This window comes from Ictidomys tridecemlineatus, chromosome 8 (genome assembly GCF_052094955.1).
Source record: "Ictidomys tridecemlineatus isolate mIctTri1 chromosome 8, mIctTri1.hap1, whole genome shotgun sequence".
Classification (NCBI taxonomy): domain Eukaryota; kingdom Metazoa; phylum Chordata; class Mammalia; order Rodentia; family Sciuridae; genus Ictidomys; species Ictidomys tridecemlineatus.
In genome coordinates this window covers 15,219,824-15,236,837 of record NC_135484.1, presented here as the reverse complement: position 1 = coordinate 15,236,837, position 17,014 = coordinate 15,219,824, and the positions used below count along the sequence as shown (strand labels likewise).

The window sequence follows — 17,014 nt, the reverse complement described above, 5'->3', positions numbered from 1 at the left end:
CAAGGCCTGCATTCACATCCTCTGAACTGAAGGCAGCCTCACTTCCTCCTCTGCCTTGTCCTCTTTCTTCTGACTCATTCCAAAGCTCAGCTGTCACTATTTTAGTCCCGCCTCCCAGGGTGCTGTGCTTTTAGAAATCTCTTGCTTTCCGGCTCACACCATCCTGCCTCTTCTGTGCCACCAGGACAGCCTGCTCTGGGGGAAGACTCCAGTGGTGACAACGCCTTCTTTTAGAGCCAAGCAGGGCATGAACACAACCACTGCACTGTAAAGTCAGAGGGCACGGCCTCGCAGTTCACCTTAAGTCCTGCATTTCTTTGAGTAGGCTCCTTTAATTTTCTTTTGCCATAAAAACCTTGAGTCTTGTTTCTTATAATGTTGTAACGTCATACATATTCTTTGAATTTCTGAAGCACAGTCATTTCCAAGAGAAATGGAGTTTGGCAATTTCCAAGTTCTCATAGACTTAAGTCACAAAACTAGGTGTTTTGGTTTTTTGCAGTGTGGTGGATGGAACCCAGGGCCTCGTGCATACTATGCAAGCCCTGTACCACCAAGTAACACCCCCAGCAAGTCATTTTTGGAGGAATTTGAGGTATAAATACCCAAGTTCAACTCTGAAGTCCACCATCCTCTTTGCCTCTGTGAAAGGTACTCGCAGCCCAGCCAGGCAGGGGTGCTATGTGCACCTGGGTTAGGACTGGATTCTCTTTCTCTTTGGTTCTTTGAACTTATAAACCTCCTGGCTGTTCTCACCAACATCCTGGTCCATCCCAGTCCATCCCAACTGCAGCCTTAATTATGTAAGGTGTCCAAATTCCCAAGGTGTTCTGAAATTCCCAAGAACACATTGCTTGCTCTAACCTGTTTTTTAAATCTTCCTGTAAACTGTTCTAAAAACCATTGATTTGGGGGATCAGCATGAGAAGAGCATGGGGTCTCTGGGGTCAGCTAGACCTGGGTATGGATCACTGCTTACCTCCCTCCAGGGTGGCCTCTGGCAGGGTTCATTGCTACCCCTACGCCCCAAAGCCTGCCTGATGACAACTCACTGCATTTGGCCATGGGTCTTCAGAAGCATGTCCATGGTGCCTGCAGTGGCAGTGCCCACCCTAGCAGCCTTCAGATGGAACTGTAAAGCAGCAGCAGGGGTAAGAATGTTATCTAGACCTTATCTATCCTTTTAAACTCAGTTCAGATTCCTTCTCCTTTTTTAAATTACTCCTACCTGATTTTATCTGGCCCTTCCTCTAAGTTGCTGTATCAGTTAGCCTCTGAACAGTTCCTTTAGCAATTTTAATTATACATTGACCCTTGATACTACTTTGGGACCTTGGAAATCCTTCCTGAAATGCCTATTTGGTCGCTTCTCCAGAGTGCTGCTCATTCCTGCCCTAATGCACTCAAGTGATTCAGAGGCCCGACAAAGGCTTCTGTGTAGCAGGCAGCTCAGTGTCCCATGCTTGGCTGTTCCAGGCACATAAAATATATTTAAAAATAACAGATTTTCCCAAGGTGATTCTGATTCACAGACTTTAATGCCCTCATGTGAATTTCAGAGGTGAATTATGTATAAAGCTCAAATTGTCAACTTTTGCAATAAATACGAAAAGTATTCTTATCTACATTATTCCACATTTAAGAGACTCTGTAAAATAAATAGAAATCAAGTGTGTCATATAAAAGATTTTTAATTTCACATGAATTTGTAAGAAATCAATAAGCCAAGTTGGTTTTCAGTATAAGAGGGTTCTCAGATATCTGCAGAGAGCATGATTAGCCCAGACTTCTTTGTTTACAATTCTAAATGTGAAGAATATTACAGAGTATAATTTGAAACTCCAAGAAGCTTTACTCTCTGCTATTTCTGGAAAACTGGCCAATCTTAACACATGGCTATGTATGAACATTCTGTTTTCTTGATGTGATTCTAAGTTAGGAAACATTCTATTTTTCATAACTATTATTTTCTACATTTAAATTTTTATTGGGAGGATTTTCTTTTTTATTCTAATTAGTTATGCATGATAATAGATGCATTTTGACACATCATACATAAATGGATTACAACATGTCACTCTTCTAGTTGCACATGATGTAGAGTCTCACCAGTTGTATAATCATATATATGTACATAGGGTAATAATGTCGGATTCATTCTAGTATCCTTCCTCTTCCTTCTCCCCCCCACCGCACCCCATGGTCTCACACATTCTAGGCAAACACCTTACCACTGAGCTCCATCCCCAACCCCAGGACATGTATCTTGATACTGAAGTGTAGATATATATGCATATTAGCTATAAAACCATAGTAACATAGAAATGAATAACCCTATATAAAAAAGATTCAGGAGAGTTTCATCTATGTATCACGGCAACAATAGAATCACATTAATTCTGTTATTTCCAGTTTTAATGTTGAACCTCTAAGACCCGCGCATTCTGGTTTGTTTTGTGGCAAGAACTTGGGTGGCATGATTTGAAATAATAAGATGGAGCCTTGAATCCTGAGAAGATGACAAAGTGACAGTGCAAATGCCTTCTTCATATGTCCTGCTGCAGTTTGGACCTCAGTGTCCTCCAGAGGTCCCCGTGGTGAAGGCTGCTCCCCACACAGGCTCCTCTGGGGAACTTGAGGAGGTAGAGCCTCCTCATGGGAGAGTTCAGGTCGTGGGCTGTGCTCTTGAGCAGGAGAGTGGCACTCCAGCCCTTTTGTCTTCTCTCACTCTCCTTTTTTTTGGTACTGGGGATTGAACCCATGGGCGCTTACCCACTGAGCCGCATCCCCAGCCCTTCTTATTTTTTTGAGACAGAGTCTCATTAAGTTGCTTAGGTCCTTGCTAAGTTGCTGAGGCTAGCTTTGAACTTGCGATCCTCCTGCCTCCACCTGGAATTATACATGTGTGCCACCACGCAGGGCCCTTTATCTTCTTCCCTTTGGCTTCCCAGCCCTGAGGTGAGCAGGTTGGCGGCTCCCTGCACTCCTGCCGCCTCGCCACAGGCCTATAAGTAACTGGGCCAACCGACGACAGACAGGAACCTCCACAACCAGGAGCCAGAGTGAACCTTTCCTCTTTGAGAGACTTGTTGTGGCACTGGGCAGCTAACACATGTGCCAGCGTAAGAACTTAGAAGTTGTGTGCAATGGAAGGTTGAAGGAGAGGGAAAAAAAAAATAACAGGATGAGGAAACCTTTGCCTTTCCCTCCTCCAATCAACTCCTGGTCTTTCCAGTTGTGGTTATCTTTGGGGATTTTAGGTACATTCCCCTGTGGAAACAGTGAGAAGCCTATGCTTAGATCCCACACGTGAGGACCACTGTGCATTAAAAAGCATTTATTAGCAGGGCTGAGGGACACACAGACCCATTGGAACCTAGAGCACATTTTTCTGTAGATAAATAAGCATATACTAAGAATCTCTTGTAACATCCTTCATTTAAAAATGGGTCCTGCCAGTGTTCATTGGGTTGAGTATGAAATGATGATTGAAATGATGATTGAAATGGTGGAATGATGGACTCTCCTGGGGAACTTAGGGCTTTGTTCTCTTTGGAACTTGATAAGCTATCCTACCACTTGGTACACCTAGAGACTACTCTCAACTATGCGTTTTTTAGACTAAAAATAAAATTTTCTGAAGTAAGCCAATCCCCAAATACTAAAGGCCAAATGTTTTCTCTGACTAGTGGATCTGATCCATGATGGGGGGGCGGGTATGGAAGAATGGAGGAACTTTGGATAGGGCAAAGGGGGGAGGTGTTGTGGGGGTAGGAAAGATGGTAGAATGACATGGATATTATTACCCTAGGTACATGTATGATTGCACAAACGGTGTGTCTCTACATTGTGTACAATCAGAAGATGGAAAATGTTGCACTCCATTTATGTATGGTGAATTGAAATGCATTCTTGCTGTCATGTACACCTAAGTAGTACAAATAAAAAAAGACTAAAAAAATAAAACTTTTCAAGTATTATTATTACTATTATTATTATTTTGATGAACAGAGCCTTCCTATCTAAGAAACTTTAAGCACTTATAAAAATGGCTATGATGCTCATGGGATCCCTTCAGAGTACAAAGAACAGATGGCGAGAGGCCCGCTGACGTGACCTGCTGACTGCTGTGAAATATTGAGCACATGAATTTATTTTTTCCTCCTCCAAGGTCATGCTTCTTGAAAGACGGCCAAGAAAACTTTTTCTTCTGATTATTTCTGACAACTTCTCAGAAATTCATTCAAACCTACCTTTTAAAAATCAACCAAGGCTATGGGAGCAGGGATTTTAAACATCAAATGTTTATATTTACAGACAGAGAATTAACCTCTACACACACACACACACACACACACACACACACACACACACACGGGGCATTATCCTTAAGGCAAGTTATTTAGTTTTGCTCATTCTTATATAGAGTTGGCCATCGAGATCCCATGTTCATGGATTCAAGCAACCGCAGGTCAAAAATATATTTTTAAAAAACTTGCAAGTAAACTAAGTACAAACTATTTTTCCTTGTTGTTATTCCCTAACAATACGGTATAACTGCTATTTACATAGCATCTATATTTTATTTTATTTTCTACTCAGCTATTTTTAATTGCTTTTGTGTTTTATAAATATGTGACAGCAGAATACATCACAATTCTTATGACCCATATAGAACACAATTTTTAGCATTTATATTTTAATAGATATTATAAGTAACTTAGAGATGATTTAAAGTATACAGGAAGGTTGCAAATACCCATTTTATATAAGACTTGAGCATCCTCAGATTTTATAATCCTTGGGTGGTCCTCAAGCCAGTCCCTCCTGAAGACCATGAACCTTTACAGCTCATGAATTCAGTGACTCCAAAGTGTCACCAAGGACTCAGTTTCTCCCTAAATTTCTGCTCTGCCATCCTTGAAGTTGGCTGTGTCTTGGGAAAGCTCTAAACGGTCCCAAGGTGGCTGCTGAACACAAATGGGGTGACCGATCCCCTTGTCCATGTACAGCCTTTCAGGAAAGTCCCTTCTCGGGGTTCCTGAGGCCTTTTAGTTCTGGAGGCTGCAGCAGTACGAAGAATGCCATGTGCTGATCGACTTGGGTCATTCACAGCCCACCTGCAGAGCTGGGGACCAGGACAGCTCAACCTCTACCATGTGACTGTGTGCAGAAGGGGTAAGGAGGTGGATACCTCAACAAAGCAAGCCGTTGGGAAGGGAGAAGGGGAGCATCAATGCTGGGTAACTGATGGTACTCATTGTAGTGAGGCCATTGTCCTTAATTTTTAAATAAACACAGTTCTGATTATAACCTGTCAATCCCTCAACCTCATCCCTACCTGCCATCACAGACTCTCCATCCTTCCTCAAAGTTTCTTAAGTTACTTCCCAGCACCTTAGTGGGGGCCATATCTTATGGTGGTGTCGTCCTCATCTTCCAATTTAAATTGTTGGAAGATGCCCTCAATCCATCTGACCTTGCACCCAGAATCACCCATGTAGCAGAGCCTGGCCTGGACCAGTTGGTATGTGGTTCTTTGAAATATGTGCCAGAGTCATACTATATTCTGTATAGAATAGGGGGAGATGCTTCTCTCATAAGGAGTTTTAAGTGAAACTCGTTGTTTTTAAAATGCTTTCTGCTCTCCATTCCTCTGTGTTTAAGATTCAGACACAGGCTATAGGGAGACGGACAGAGGACAGTAGACCGATAACAAATCTGCCAAGGATGGGTCCAGGCTTCTGGCTAGGAACCATGTGGAACTAGATTGTAACCAGGAAGTGGTATTTGGCTTACAAGTTAAATAGACCAGTGTTGGCAACTGGGGAACCTCTTCCTCCTTGTAGTGCCCTGCATAAGGGAAGATGTGTCCCAGACTCAAGACCTTGAGTCTATGCTCGGATTGATTTGGATCACTATCTGATTGCTGGTTGCAAGTTACCCAAATGTGTTACAGTCCTGTGTGGCACTGCCAGTGAGGACAAAATTCCTTGCTGTCCTCTTTCCCCAGCAATATATATCATCAGAAGAGAAATCTTTGGGGGAAAAAAATAGAACTTTTCTTCTAGTCTATCAAGGCTTTGATGTTTTGATTTAGCAATCCAGATGGAGGCTGGGCAGGGGGCTTTCTTCCTGCTGGATGTCTTTTCTCAGTTCTTTGAATGCACCAGCACAGGCCACTGGGGAAACTCTATTATTGCTCTTAGCTCTAAAATAGATGCTGAAACTCCCAGCAGCTTCTGGCATTTGTTCCTTTATTCCTCAAGGCTTGGCAAACTAGGGAGGTTGACTGAGGTTGACTGAGGTAGCATGGGCAGCCCTGCTGTGCACCCCAGAGAGTAGGAAGAAAGCACAGTTATGGCTAAAGGGCTGTGCAGAGTATAAACGTGGCTTCAGTAGACCAGTCTGCCCACATGAGCCTTTTCTTCCATATCCTATGCAGAGAAAAAAAAGAGGCAAGTTATATAATATAATGCAGCTTCCTGAACAAAATGTATTAAAAGGATCAGTCCATTTTCTGCAGTTCTGTGGAATTCTGGTTGTCTACAATCAGCTAATAGATTTGGGCTGGAATGGTGCCCAATGGAGAAAGTTTAGGAATCAGGGCAAACTAAGTTTTCCTCTTGTCCGGCCAAGGCCATCACAAGATAATGCTGGCTCCCAGCTTCCAGGGCTGGAGTCTAGCTCTGGTGGGCTGTTATCTCCTGTCTGTTCCCCATCCTGTACCCTCTGCTTTCACCACGTTGGTCCTTTCACCACTAACTTGCATCTGTTTGTATCTTACGCTGTCTCCTCTGCTAGGGGCAGTGGCTTACCTTCCAGAAAAACAATGAGCCTAGTGTCTGTGCTCATCTCAGCCACACCTAGCTGTTTCCATTAGACACAGAAAAGACCTGGTCCTCAATATCTCACATTACCAACGAGAAAATGGGTCGAGAAAGGTACAGAGAGAATTACCAATGCCATCAAATGTGCAGAGCAAGTTTACGTCAGAAACTGAACTGGAATCAATCAAGATCTCTCTTCACCTACCCTAAGACAGTTGTCACCATGAATCTGCAACTAGAAGATACTTTATTTTCTCCACAAAGGGCCTAGAACACAAACACACACGCGTGCGTGCACACACATACACACACACACACACACACACCCTACCACACCATATTTAATGATGAGAAATCAGGGTGGATTATTTAAAATTGATTTCCTAAATTAGTTTGTTTTGAGCTTGGGATGCCAAGCATTTAAATCATGCCCATGAAAATTGGGCCTGTTTAAACATAGTAGGGCTGGTTACCTAACTAACTACTTTGGTTACCTAACTACTGAGATATACAGGTTTTAGCATCCCCCAAATGTTTGATCAACAGTGCTTAATTTTAAATCTTGTATTTCTGGAAAAAAAAAAAAAACTCACAAACCAAGTAACTCCATGTGGACATCAGCTCAAGGTTTGAAAATTCCTTAGCTTGTCTTATGGACCTCAATATCAAGAACTACTAGTTGCAAATTTATTAAGTCATTTTGTGTCAAAAAGTCAATTATGAAATACCTATAGTTTTTCAGTTATAACACTATATTCTCTGAGTTCTGTTATAGCCCAAACAGTATTAACTATTTTTTTCTATTGTGTGATTTGATTTTTTTCTTCCAGAAGTTGATTTTTTTATGTATCTAAGTCTCTCAATAAAGTTTCTAAATAAAGAAAAAAAAAATTCTATAAGAAAACTCATATTTCTGCAGACATGATTTTGTTAAAAGAATTCTGACATGTGTATATGACATCATGGATATTTAGTCTCTGACTAAGGTCAACACTAAGAAGACTATTTCTAGTATATGTTCAAGTCTTGCGTTTTCAATAAATGGGTGATAGTCAGAGACAGTCCTATATTGTCTTAATACAGCATTAAAATGGAGTTTGAGGCAGAATGGACTTCTGTTCATTACACACAATCTAACATTATAAAATATCTTGAAAAATAGTAACCTGAAGCATAAAATTCAATGACAGCCTCCCATGGTGTATTAATCTTGTTTATAGCAGTCCACTTTTTTTTTTTTTGCGTTTGAAACAGACATATCTAAGCAATATGTTTTATTAATTTAAACAGAGTTAATAAATCCTGCATTGAATTTGCATTAAAATTACCTAGAAAAATATAACCTGGTTTTCACCTCACAGTGTCTATTCTGCTGTGGCCCAGAATCAACCGTCTTTTAGAACTTCAGGGACTAGAAATCCCCCTATGTTAATATTCAAACTGTTGTCATATTGTAGAGTGCCTGTTGTTCCTGTAAAACCTCTAGTCAGCAGGCAGGTGTAGGAGTGTTAGAGGCCCCTCTTCTATTTGTGGGACCTAAGGAGACAGGTGTGAACAGAAGTATTGGAAGACTGACTGTCTACAGACTGGTCTTCCAGGATGTGAAGACTGGTCCTACAAGTCTTGTGTCTGCTGGTTAAGCCGGTTGCTGTTGGATGTGAGCACTTCTGTGAATGAAGAAGGGCTCCGTGTGTTGCTGTTTCCTGGTGCCCACGCATGGACCGAAGGAGAACATGTTGTTTGTATCTGCCAAGAAAAGACAAAAAGCATCGGCTGCCCTACCTGTAACTTCTGGAAAACCAAACCAAACACCTTCAACAACTAGAATACCCTGTAAACAAAGTACACAGTGATATGGTTCCTTCTGGTTCCCTCAAATACTTTGGGGTACCCTGTAGCCCAATTTCAAAAAAATAAAAATAATGATTTAGTTGGAGAGCTGTTAGTTCCCTTTGTCAACTTCTGGATTTTGCGTGCATGTATGTGCATGCAGGAGATACTATATATTTTGAGTTCATCTACAATAACCTTCAATGGTTCGTTTGAGAAATTGTGCCCATATTAAGCGTGGTTTCTATGGACGTCTGAGGCCATTCTAGAGCATGAACTGCTCTTTCATCTGCTGGGATGTAGTGGTTTCCATGGAGCCCTGCTGGCAGGTGACCAGGCAAGAGTTCAGCATTCCATTCAGCTGGGTTCCGTGTCCCGAGCCAGGCCTGACCTGACGCCTAGCACAGAGGACTTTAAAATCAGAACGCTTTATATGCTATTACTGAAAATAAGTTGATTACTTGAGGAAAAAAGTGCCTTCACAGTTTAAAAAAAAATGTGTTTCATTGACTTAAATGTTGATTTGTGTCTAGAAAAAAAATATTTTAATCTTCTGGTGGTACAGATCTTCCCCAATCCTCCTCCTTTGTACTGAGTAATACGAAACAGAGTTTGTCTTATTTGACCTTCAATGTAAATAAAATGGGAGCCAAATCATTGAGACCAGTGTATTTCCTACATCTGGCAATCATCTTTTCTCAAAGCAATTGTTAATCTGAATTTATTTTTAAACGTTTTAACGTGAGCCTGTTCTCAGGGATTCTTGTGTCTCCCCGACTTAGTTCTGGAGACAGCCTAATACAGATGGCTACTGCAAACCCTGACGTCCTTATTTGGAGACCCTCGTTGGCACAACTGCTCTGTGTCTTCAGGGAGGACGATGGACCTTCCTGACTTAGCTTGCCCTTACGCAGGGGGAAGGCGCATGGTTGTAGACGGCTGGGCTGTTTTTATTCCATAGAATGAGTAGGAAAAAGGAGAATGATGACATTTGCCTGGTTAGATAAAATTATGAGGTGCTCTGCAGGGTTAGATTTTTATAAGAACTAAATTAACTTTTAATACCTTTACTTGATGTTAAAATGACTTGAAAAGTTTATTTAGTTTGGTATCATTCTGTGAAGCAACATGAACAGTGATTCATAGACTTTAATCAAGTTCTTACCAAGATGTTCTTCATGTTGACATGGCTCTAACCCAGATTTTGATCCTAAAATGTATTTCTAATTTCCTTTTGAAACCACTCCTGGGATAACTGAGGGATTTTTGAATTTAAGGACAACAATGGCTTTATTAATTTTTACCTCCGTTCCTCAATTGAGATAGTTATTTATTTTCTTCTGTAAGCCCCCATGGATTTTGAGAGAAGAAAAATATTGATTTTCACATGTATTTATTTTCAAAGTAAATAGTGAGGAATCAATCTTCAAAAATCAGTAATATTGGACATTAGGCTCTTAATTTAAAAAAAATTGACTTAAGTAGGTTTTCTTCTCATAGTCTCTCACTTGTCTTTCATTGACTTTTTAAGGAATGTGATCCATTGAATCATATATACGTGATTATTTTTTTGTACTGAGGATTGACCCCAGGGCTGCCTTACCACAGAGCTTCATCCCCAGTCCTTTTTATTTTTTTGGAACAGAGTCTTGCTAAGTTGCAGAGGCTGGCCTTGAACCTACCATCCTCCTGCCTTTCCCTACCAGGTTGCTGGGATTTCAGGTGTGCACTGTTGCACATGACTCAATCATATTTTTTTTAAGACATGAAAGAAATGTTGGGTTGGTAATAAAGAAGAAACCTACACTCAGAGCAGAGAGCTGGGAGAACAGTCTAGAAGAACAGCACTGAAGCACCTAATGGGGCCATCACCTGAGTCACATCAGGTGTGCGGTCCTGCACACTTCACCTGATATGTGTTCAAATCTGTGAATGGCCCCCTGGAACTGTGCCGAGACAGCAGCCCTAAAACCTGGGTTGGGGGGAGATAACAATTGCTTTTGTATTCTTATATCATTCAGCAAAACTTTGGGGTTTCCTGTTTATCTTAGAGATAGTAGGGAAACACAAACATGCAAAGCTGATGGACCTGTTCATTGTTGGCCTCTGAAGAGTAGTCCATTTGGCCAAGGGAAGTGCATGATTCTTGTGTTGCTGCTGCTTCCTCCACCCTAAAGGGTGCTCCTTTAAGGAGGAAAGGGGAGAGCCATGATGGGTAAGAAGAAACCAAAGTCCATGGCTGTTGAAGAGTTGGTCCTGCAGGAGTGAGCACCTCCTGCGCTCAGTCTGTCATGCAGCCAGCCCTGAAGGGCTCCAAATGCCAGGCCCAGCAGTGAGTGCTGAGCATGAGCATGCTGGCTCTAGCAGAAGTGTCACCTACAGAGAGCGTAGAGTCTGGAGAAGCTGAAAGGTAACAGTTTTAAAACCCACAATAAATGTAGAACTCTAAATCGTGGTGAGTGCCATGAATGAAGAGAAACAGTGTCCCTTAAAGTGGATTTGCATTGGCTGGAAGAGATTAGGTAAGGCCCATGGAACAGGAGAGAACGAACCAGTGTGTCAATGAAAACCCAAGAGTCTAGAGGCTCGTGAGCCATGGCCGTGGGGTTGGAGAGAGAGATGAGGACCAGCACAAGGTGCATGGCCTCGCAGGCTGGGTGAGGAGTTTGACTTTTATTCTGAGCAATGAGGACATTTGTGTAGGGGATATAGCAAGAGAGGAATGAAATCCAGTGTGGCATTTTGAAGATTCATGGTAGCACTGGCTGTAGAATGAACTGCAGGCAGGAAAGTGGAAAAGGAGTAGAGGTTGGGAGCCTTGCTGGAGGCCAGTCAAGAGCTAATGGTCCCTTTGACCAGCAGACCCCTGATATTAAGGAAGTCATGCGGCAGGACACAGATGAGATATTCAGATGTTATCAAGGAAGCATTGTTTGGGGAGTAGAAAAGAGTGTGACAGCAGAAGACTTAATCCCGGTATTTTCCCCTCACTTTACCTTTTAAAGCTGTGCAAGGACCCTCTCTGCTCAGGTGACCCTTATTGTGTGGAGGACATTGGAGCCTAATATTTGCAGGGCCTCGCCATGTGGCAGTGTCACTAAGTGCTTTGAAGTAGTTGCTGTTCCCTACTCTTCTTTTTCCTTTGTTCCGTAAGTTCCCGGGAGAAGCCATGTCTGTCTTTTTTATTGTGGCATGTCTGTCTTTTTTATTGTGGAGATTAATGAACATTGATATTGAGGATGGTTTCACTGATGTCTCAGAATTTGAATTCTTTGAAAAGACCTCATTAGTGGCTCATTGTAATTATAGGCCTGTATGAAATTGATGCTCAATTTTACCAATAGTAGCCTTTAGGTGAAACAAAAGGATATAACCAGTTAGTTGATAAGTGAAGGAGTGGGGGAAAAAATATGGTTGTGTGCTTTTTCATTTCCACACAGGTTGGTTGTACAATGACGGGAAAGTGAGGTGGCCTGGGTTTTCAAGTTTGGGTGGGAAGAAAAAGCACCATTTATAGATAAAAAGGAAAATGTAGTGAGTAAATAACCAGCCTCTTTGGCTGATCTTATTTTCTTTGTTTCTGCAGGTAGACCCTTGGCTGAATTAAATACTTCAGGCTTTTCTGTTGCATATCAGCTCTTTGCTTATTTTACCCCTCAAATTACATATTCTGGCAAGATTTCTCACTTGTTAAAGCATTTAATTATTGTGTTTGGCAGTCACGGTTGGTTGCGTTATATATACAAATGCTGACTTCAAACATTGAAACTGATTTTTTTTCATAATCTGCCAGAAAGTGAGACTATTTGATATACAGGTCAGATGCTCTATTTTTGATTACATAATTTAGGTCTGGGAATAGGAATTTGGCATTTATCTGTAGTCCTGATGCCACAGAAAATTTGCCTTACACACCCTTTCTAAAAGTACAAATCATCATGAATACGGGTTCCAAAAAAAACATTTAAAGTAAACCCCATTCTGTTAGAAGACTTTTGTTATCTTCAAGCATATGCAGAGCCTCTGGTACTGCATCATTTTAATACATTCTGTGTGATTTGTGACCTCTTCGGACCTACAGCAAACTCAGGTCCATTCCAGTTATGGGAGGACCCCCTAAGGGCTTAGATGATCCTGGTAGACCGAGATTGTTTTCTTCTGCCTGTCTGTAGCCAATGCATGCTTTCCCATGCCTAATATATCCAAGAACACCAACTGCTCACTCGATACGTACTCCTATCATGGAGTAAAACTTAAGCCAAAGACCTTAAAGTGTTATTCCCGCCCCCCCAACTCCACCCATAACAGAATGTCTAACCCTCCTCCCTATCACCCCCTCACAGTACCAAACAGGAGGAATTTATTTAAGGAAAGAAGAGAACCCTTTTGATGTATGTCCTCCTATCAGTCTTCATTAAACTCTGCTCCCACACCTGTCTTCCTGGAGTCCAGAGTCGGGCTCATTGTTCATGGAGTTGACCCTGAGGCAGAACAAAGGGATGAGTCTGAATCATCACAGGAAAGTTAAATTGTAGTTTGGATACTATACTTACATATTGAGATGGGAACTTACTTGACCCAGTTTAATAGGGGAAAAAAGAATTAATAAGAGTTGAAAGTTTATATGGTTAACCCCAAAGTTATCAGAAAGTTCACTTAGGCAGACTGATCCTCATCTCTTGAGGAATTTGGAAACTTGTTGTTTTACTCTAATGACGATGAGCTCAGAGCCTAACCTCTCTTCCCTGACTCTCTCATAATCAGCCTGCTGCCAGGGAATTGGCAGAGTGCACCTGGGAATGAAGAGCAGAGAGCCAGTCAGGTTCCAGTGATTGCTGTTAAACATGATAGGGCTCCATTCATGGCATCTGGGCCTCAAGTTGCATAATGCCAGATTATACCTCTGCTGTTTTCTAGGAGAGGTGCAGAGAAGTTGGGCATGGTTTGGTGCTTGAAAATGTAGTGGCCAACTCCAAACTTTCATGTGAATTGACGTCATGGGCTAAATGGGAAATAGTGAATAACTTCAGGCAACAATTTGGGAGCTCGGTGTGTGTGCCAGTGAAGGGGAAGTTCTTTGTGTGAACTTGACCATTTTTCCTTAACCACCCTATGCTAACAGCTCCTGAGTGAGGTCTTCTGGTCCTCCTCCTTGTTCCCTTCAGTCTCTCTCCATTTGTACCATTTAGTGGTCCACCGTGGGCAAACTTGGAGGGTTCAGAAACTTACCTAAGGCCATATGGAGCAGAACCAAGACTCACAGCCAGGTCTGTCACACACCAGGTGTGTGTCTGTCTCCAGTGCGGAGTGGAGGGTTGGCAGAGGGAGACCTCATCTTTTATAATACGTGCAGGGAGTCTCTCTCTGTCATCCCCTTCCTAAGACAGCTTGATTTTGACCTCCTTAATAATAATTAAAACTTCTTTTTTTTTAGTGGAAAAATAAGCACTAAGGATTATTTAAATCTAAGAAGATGAAACTAAATAGCAAAAATAAAACTACACAAACATGTCCTAAAGATATAATGATCAAATACAGAGGAAATATAGATGAGTTGAAAAATTTAAAAATAGTAAAAATAAAATTGCTATAACACAAAGTATGATCCCAAAGAAAATATACAAATTCAGACTCCATACCATGGAATGGGGGGCCCACCTGTGCTCTTCACAACACCTGGCACTTGACCCTCATGGAGAATGCTGTCTGTATTGGTACAGAAATTCTAAATTCTGAAATCTGATGTCTGAGGTCTATTTTCCATCTAACTTGAAACGTAACTGATTAGCGTGCTTAATCCCTAGAGGGTTTATTGCAATACTATCTTTTATATACCTTTGTTAGTAGAAATAACTACAGCCATTAATATATGTGCAATAGTGTCCTTGCCACCTTCAGGTTTGGGGACTGAACTTGGGAGCCATTAGCTGTAGTAGAAGAGAAAAGAGCGGGAGGGAGACCTCAAAGGGCATCAGGAATTAGGGACAGATGCCAAAAGAAGGGCCTGTCAAGGAGGAGTTTACCGGATAAAAAGGGACTCATATTTAGGATTGCCCAAATTCTGTTCATTAGAAAAGCCAAATTGCCAATTAGCCATTTATTAAAACCTGTAGTAACAAATATTTTAAGCAAGAGTAAAGTAGAAAGTCATAGAAGGGTTTTTCAATTCACTTCCTTGTCTTTAATACAACTAGTATTTGTATCGAATGTTAGTATGAGTATTATCTGATGCATAAAGACAAAATGTGGTCCAAAACAAAAAAGTAAAAATGGGGGACTAGGAATGCTCAGCATACGTGAGAACCTGAGTTGTATCCCCCAAACCACACACACACTACACACACACACACACACACAAAGATAAATATGATTTTCCACTTTCTGTAAGCCAAGTGTTTTAAAACTATTCCCAATGAAGAATTAATTTACCAGCACTTGGGTAAGCTTCAGTGGTTTTATAAAATGAAGAGGAAAGTCAAACTCATTGTGCTATCAAAATAGCTCTCCATACACAAACAGGAATTCTTAACAGACCCATCTCAACTTCAGATGCCCTAGTAAACAGAAGTTTTATGTTAGGTTCAACCTGAATTGCCCATCTTCACCCTGTCTAATTGATGTAAGTGGTAGGAATTAATTTTGTGCAGGCAGGGATAAAGGCTAATCCCAGTCAATCAGCGCCTTGTAATTAATCCACATGCTCTATTTAAAAGAAAGAAAGAGAGATGTTGGCATATTCTGTGGCTTAAGGTTCTGTACAATCTGATGTAGAGTTCTGAAATTTTATAGGTTCAAATTTCAGGGAAGAATTGCCAATAACAAAGGTTTTGCTAAAGCAGAAGTTTCTTTTTAACTGCTAAATGCTGAGGTCTTGTTTGAAATCTGGTTCTAACCATGCATGCACCAATGAATGAGTATAGGTATTAAAGGCAAAACCTTTCCAGGTGCCTGTTCAATGTGGCTGAAGAGCCTGGGTTTCATCATATTAGTTTATTGTTGATATTGTAGTTTTTAAAACCCAAAATCTCTGAATACCAATTAACTGTACATTGGCAATCAGTCTAAACTCCTCACCATTTATTTCTGAAAAAAATAAGTAATAAATACCTGGAAAAAATGAAAAGACAAAAATACCAATGAATAATTTTCTACAACAACAATATGAAATCCATAGTAACATAATTTTGTCTTCCTTTGATATAGAGATAAGTGCAAATCATTTTCATAGTATTTTAAGTAAAATGTTTGGCCCTTATTTCTAAGTTGCTATGTTCTTAATAAGGTACAAGCTTAGTGATTTTTAAAATATATTTTAATCTGTGTTTTAATCTAATAATGAATATTTAGCTGCCATGAATTATTTGGTCATTAAATTTCTTGAGCTTCATGATTGTGTTCGCCAGTCCAGCATTTCTAAGAGCAGAGGTCTGAGCGTTCAGTCCAAGTAGGACAGAAATATGAGCATCTCACTTTTCACCAAAGTGCTGCCTTTGAAGAACCCATAAAATAAAGCAGTATCTTAAAACAGATCATATTTTCCCATGGGAATGATTTGATATTAATGGGCTGTTTTCTTTACCAGGACTTCATGTCTAATTATGAACAATACCATATTTTTAAAAAAATTACAACCATGATGACAGAAATATCTTCTACACTAATTATACTAAAGTCCCCAGTGCATGATAGTTGTTTATTCATTCCTTCAACAAGTGTTCATTGAGTCTGTACTCAGGCACCTATCTAGGCTCTAGGAATTTGATGTGGGCGCAAGATACACGTGCCCTTTATCATCACTACTATAGGCTACACTGTAAGGGAGACAGCTAGAGGGCAGTAGCCATTATAAATTATAAATGCTAAAAGGAAAAAATGCAGGCCACATCTGGGGTGGTAATGCCAGAGCTGCAACATGAAGATCAGCAGTAGCTGCCATGGGGACAGAAAAGCATCATGGAGAGGGAGGAGCCCTGGGAAAACAGAAAAGAGTCACAGGTCTGGAGGGGTTCAGGGGAGGAGGACTGTAAGGTTAACAAGGAGGCAGGGATTGGGACATGGGGGACATCAGAAGAAATGAACAGGCACGCAAGAGTCTTCAGTGGCTGGGGTGAGGGTGGGGTGACATCACATTTGCAATTTGGAAGATGGTGATGAGATAGTTCTGCTCCTTCCAGGAGAACATTTACAAGACCATTAAACTAGCACAGATGAAAGGTGCCCAGGGTGGAGATGGAGAAAAGCGTGTGTCATATGAGAGACTAAGAAGTGAGAAAGTTGGGTGGAGGTGATAGTGATGGGAATACCTGGGGTGAAGGAGAAAAAAATGGAAAGTCTGGCTCCAAAATTTCTGAAGG

The 17,014-nt window shown here is 41.1% G+C and overlaps 1 protein-coding gene across 6 annotated transcripts in view; it reads left to right on the top strand.

Annotated features, from left to right (window-relative positions):
* Positions 1-17,014, top strand: part of Plekhg1 (pleckstrin homology and RhoGEF domain containing G1) — a 205,232-nt gene that overhangs the window by 61,660 nt on the left and 126,558 nt on the right. The gene's annotated exons all lie outside the window — the stretch shown is intronic.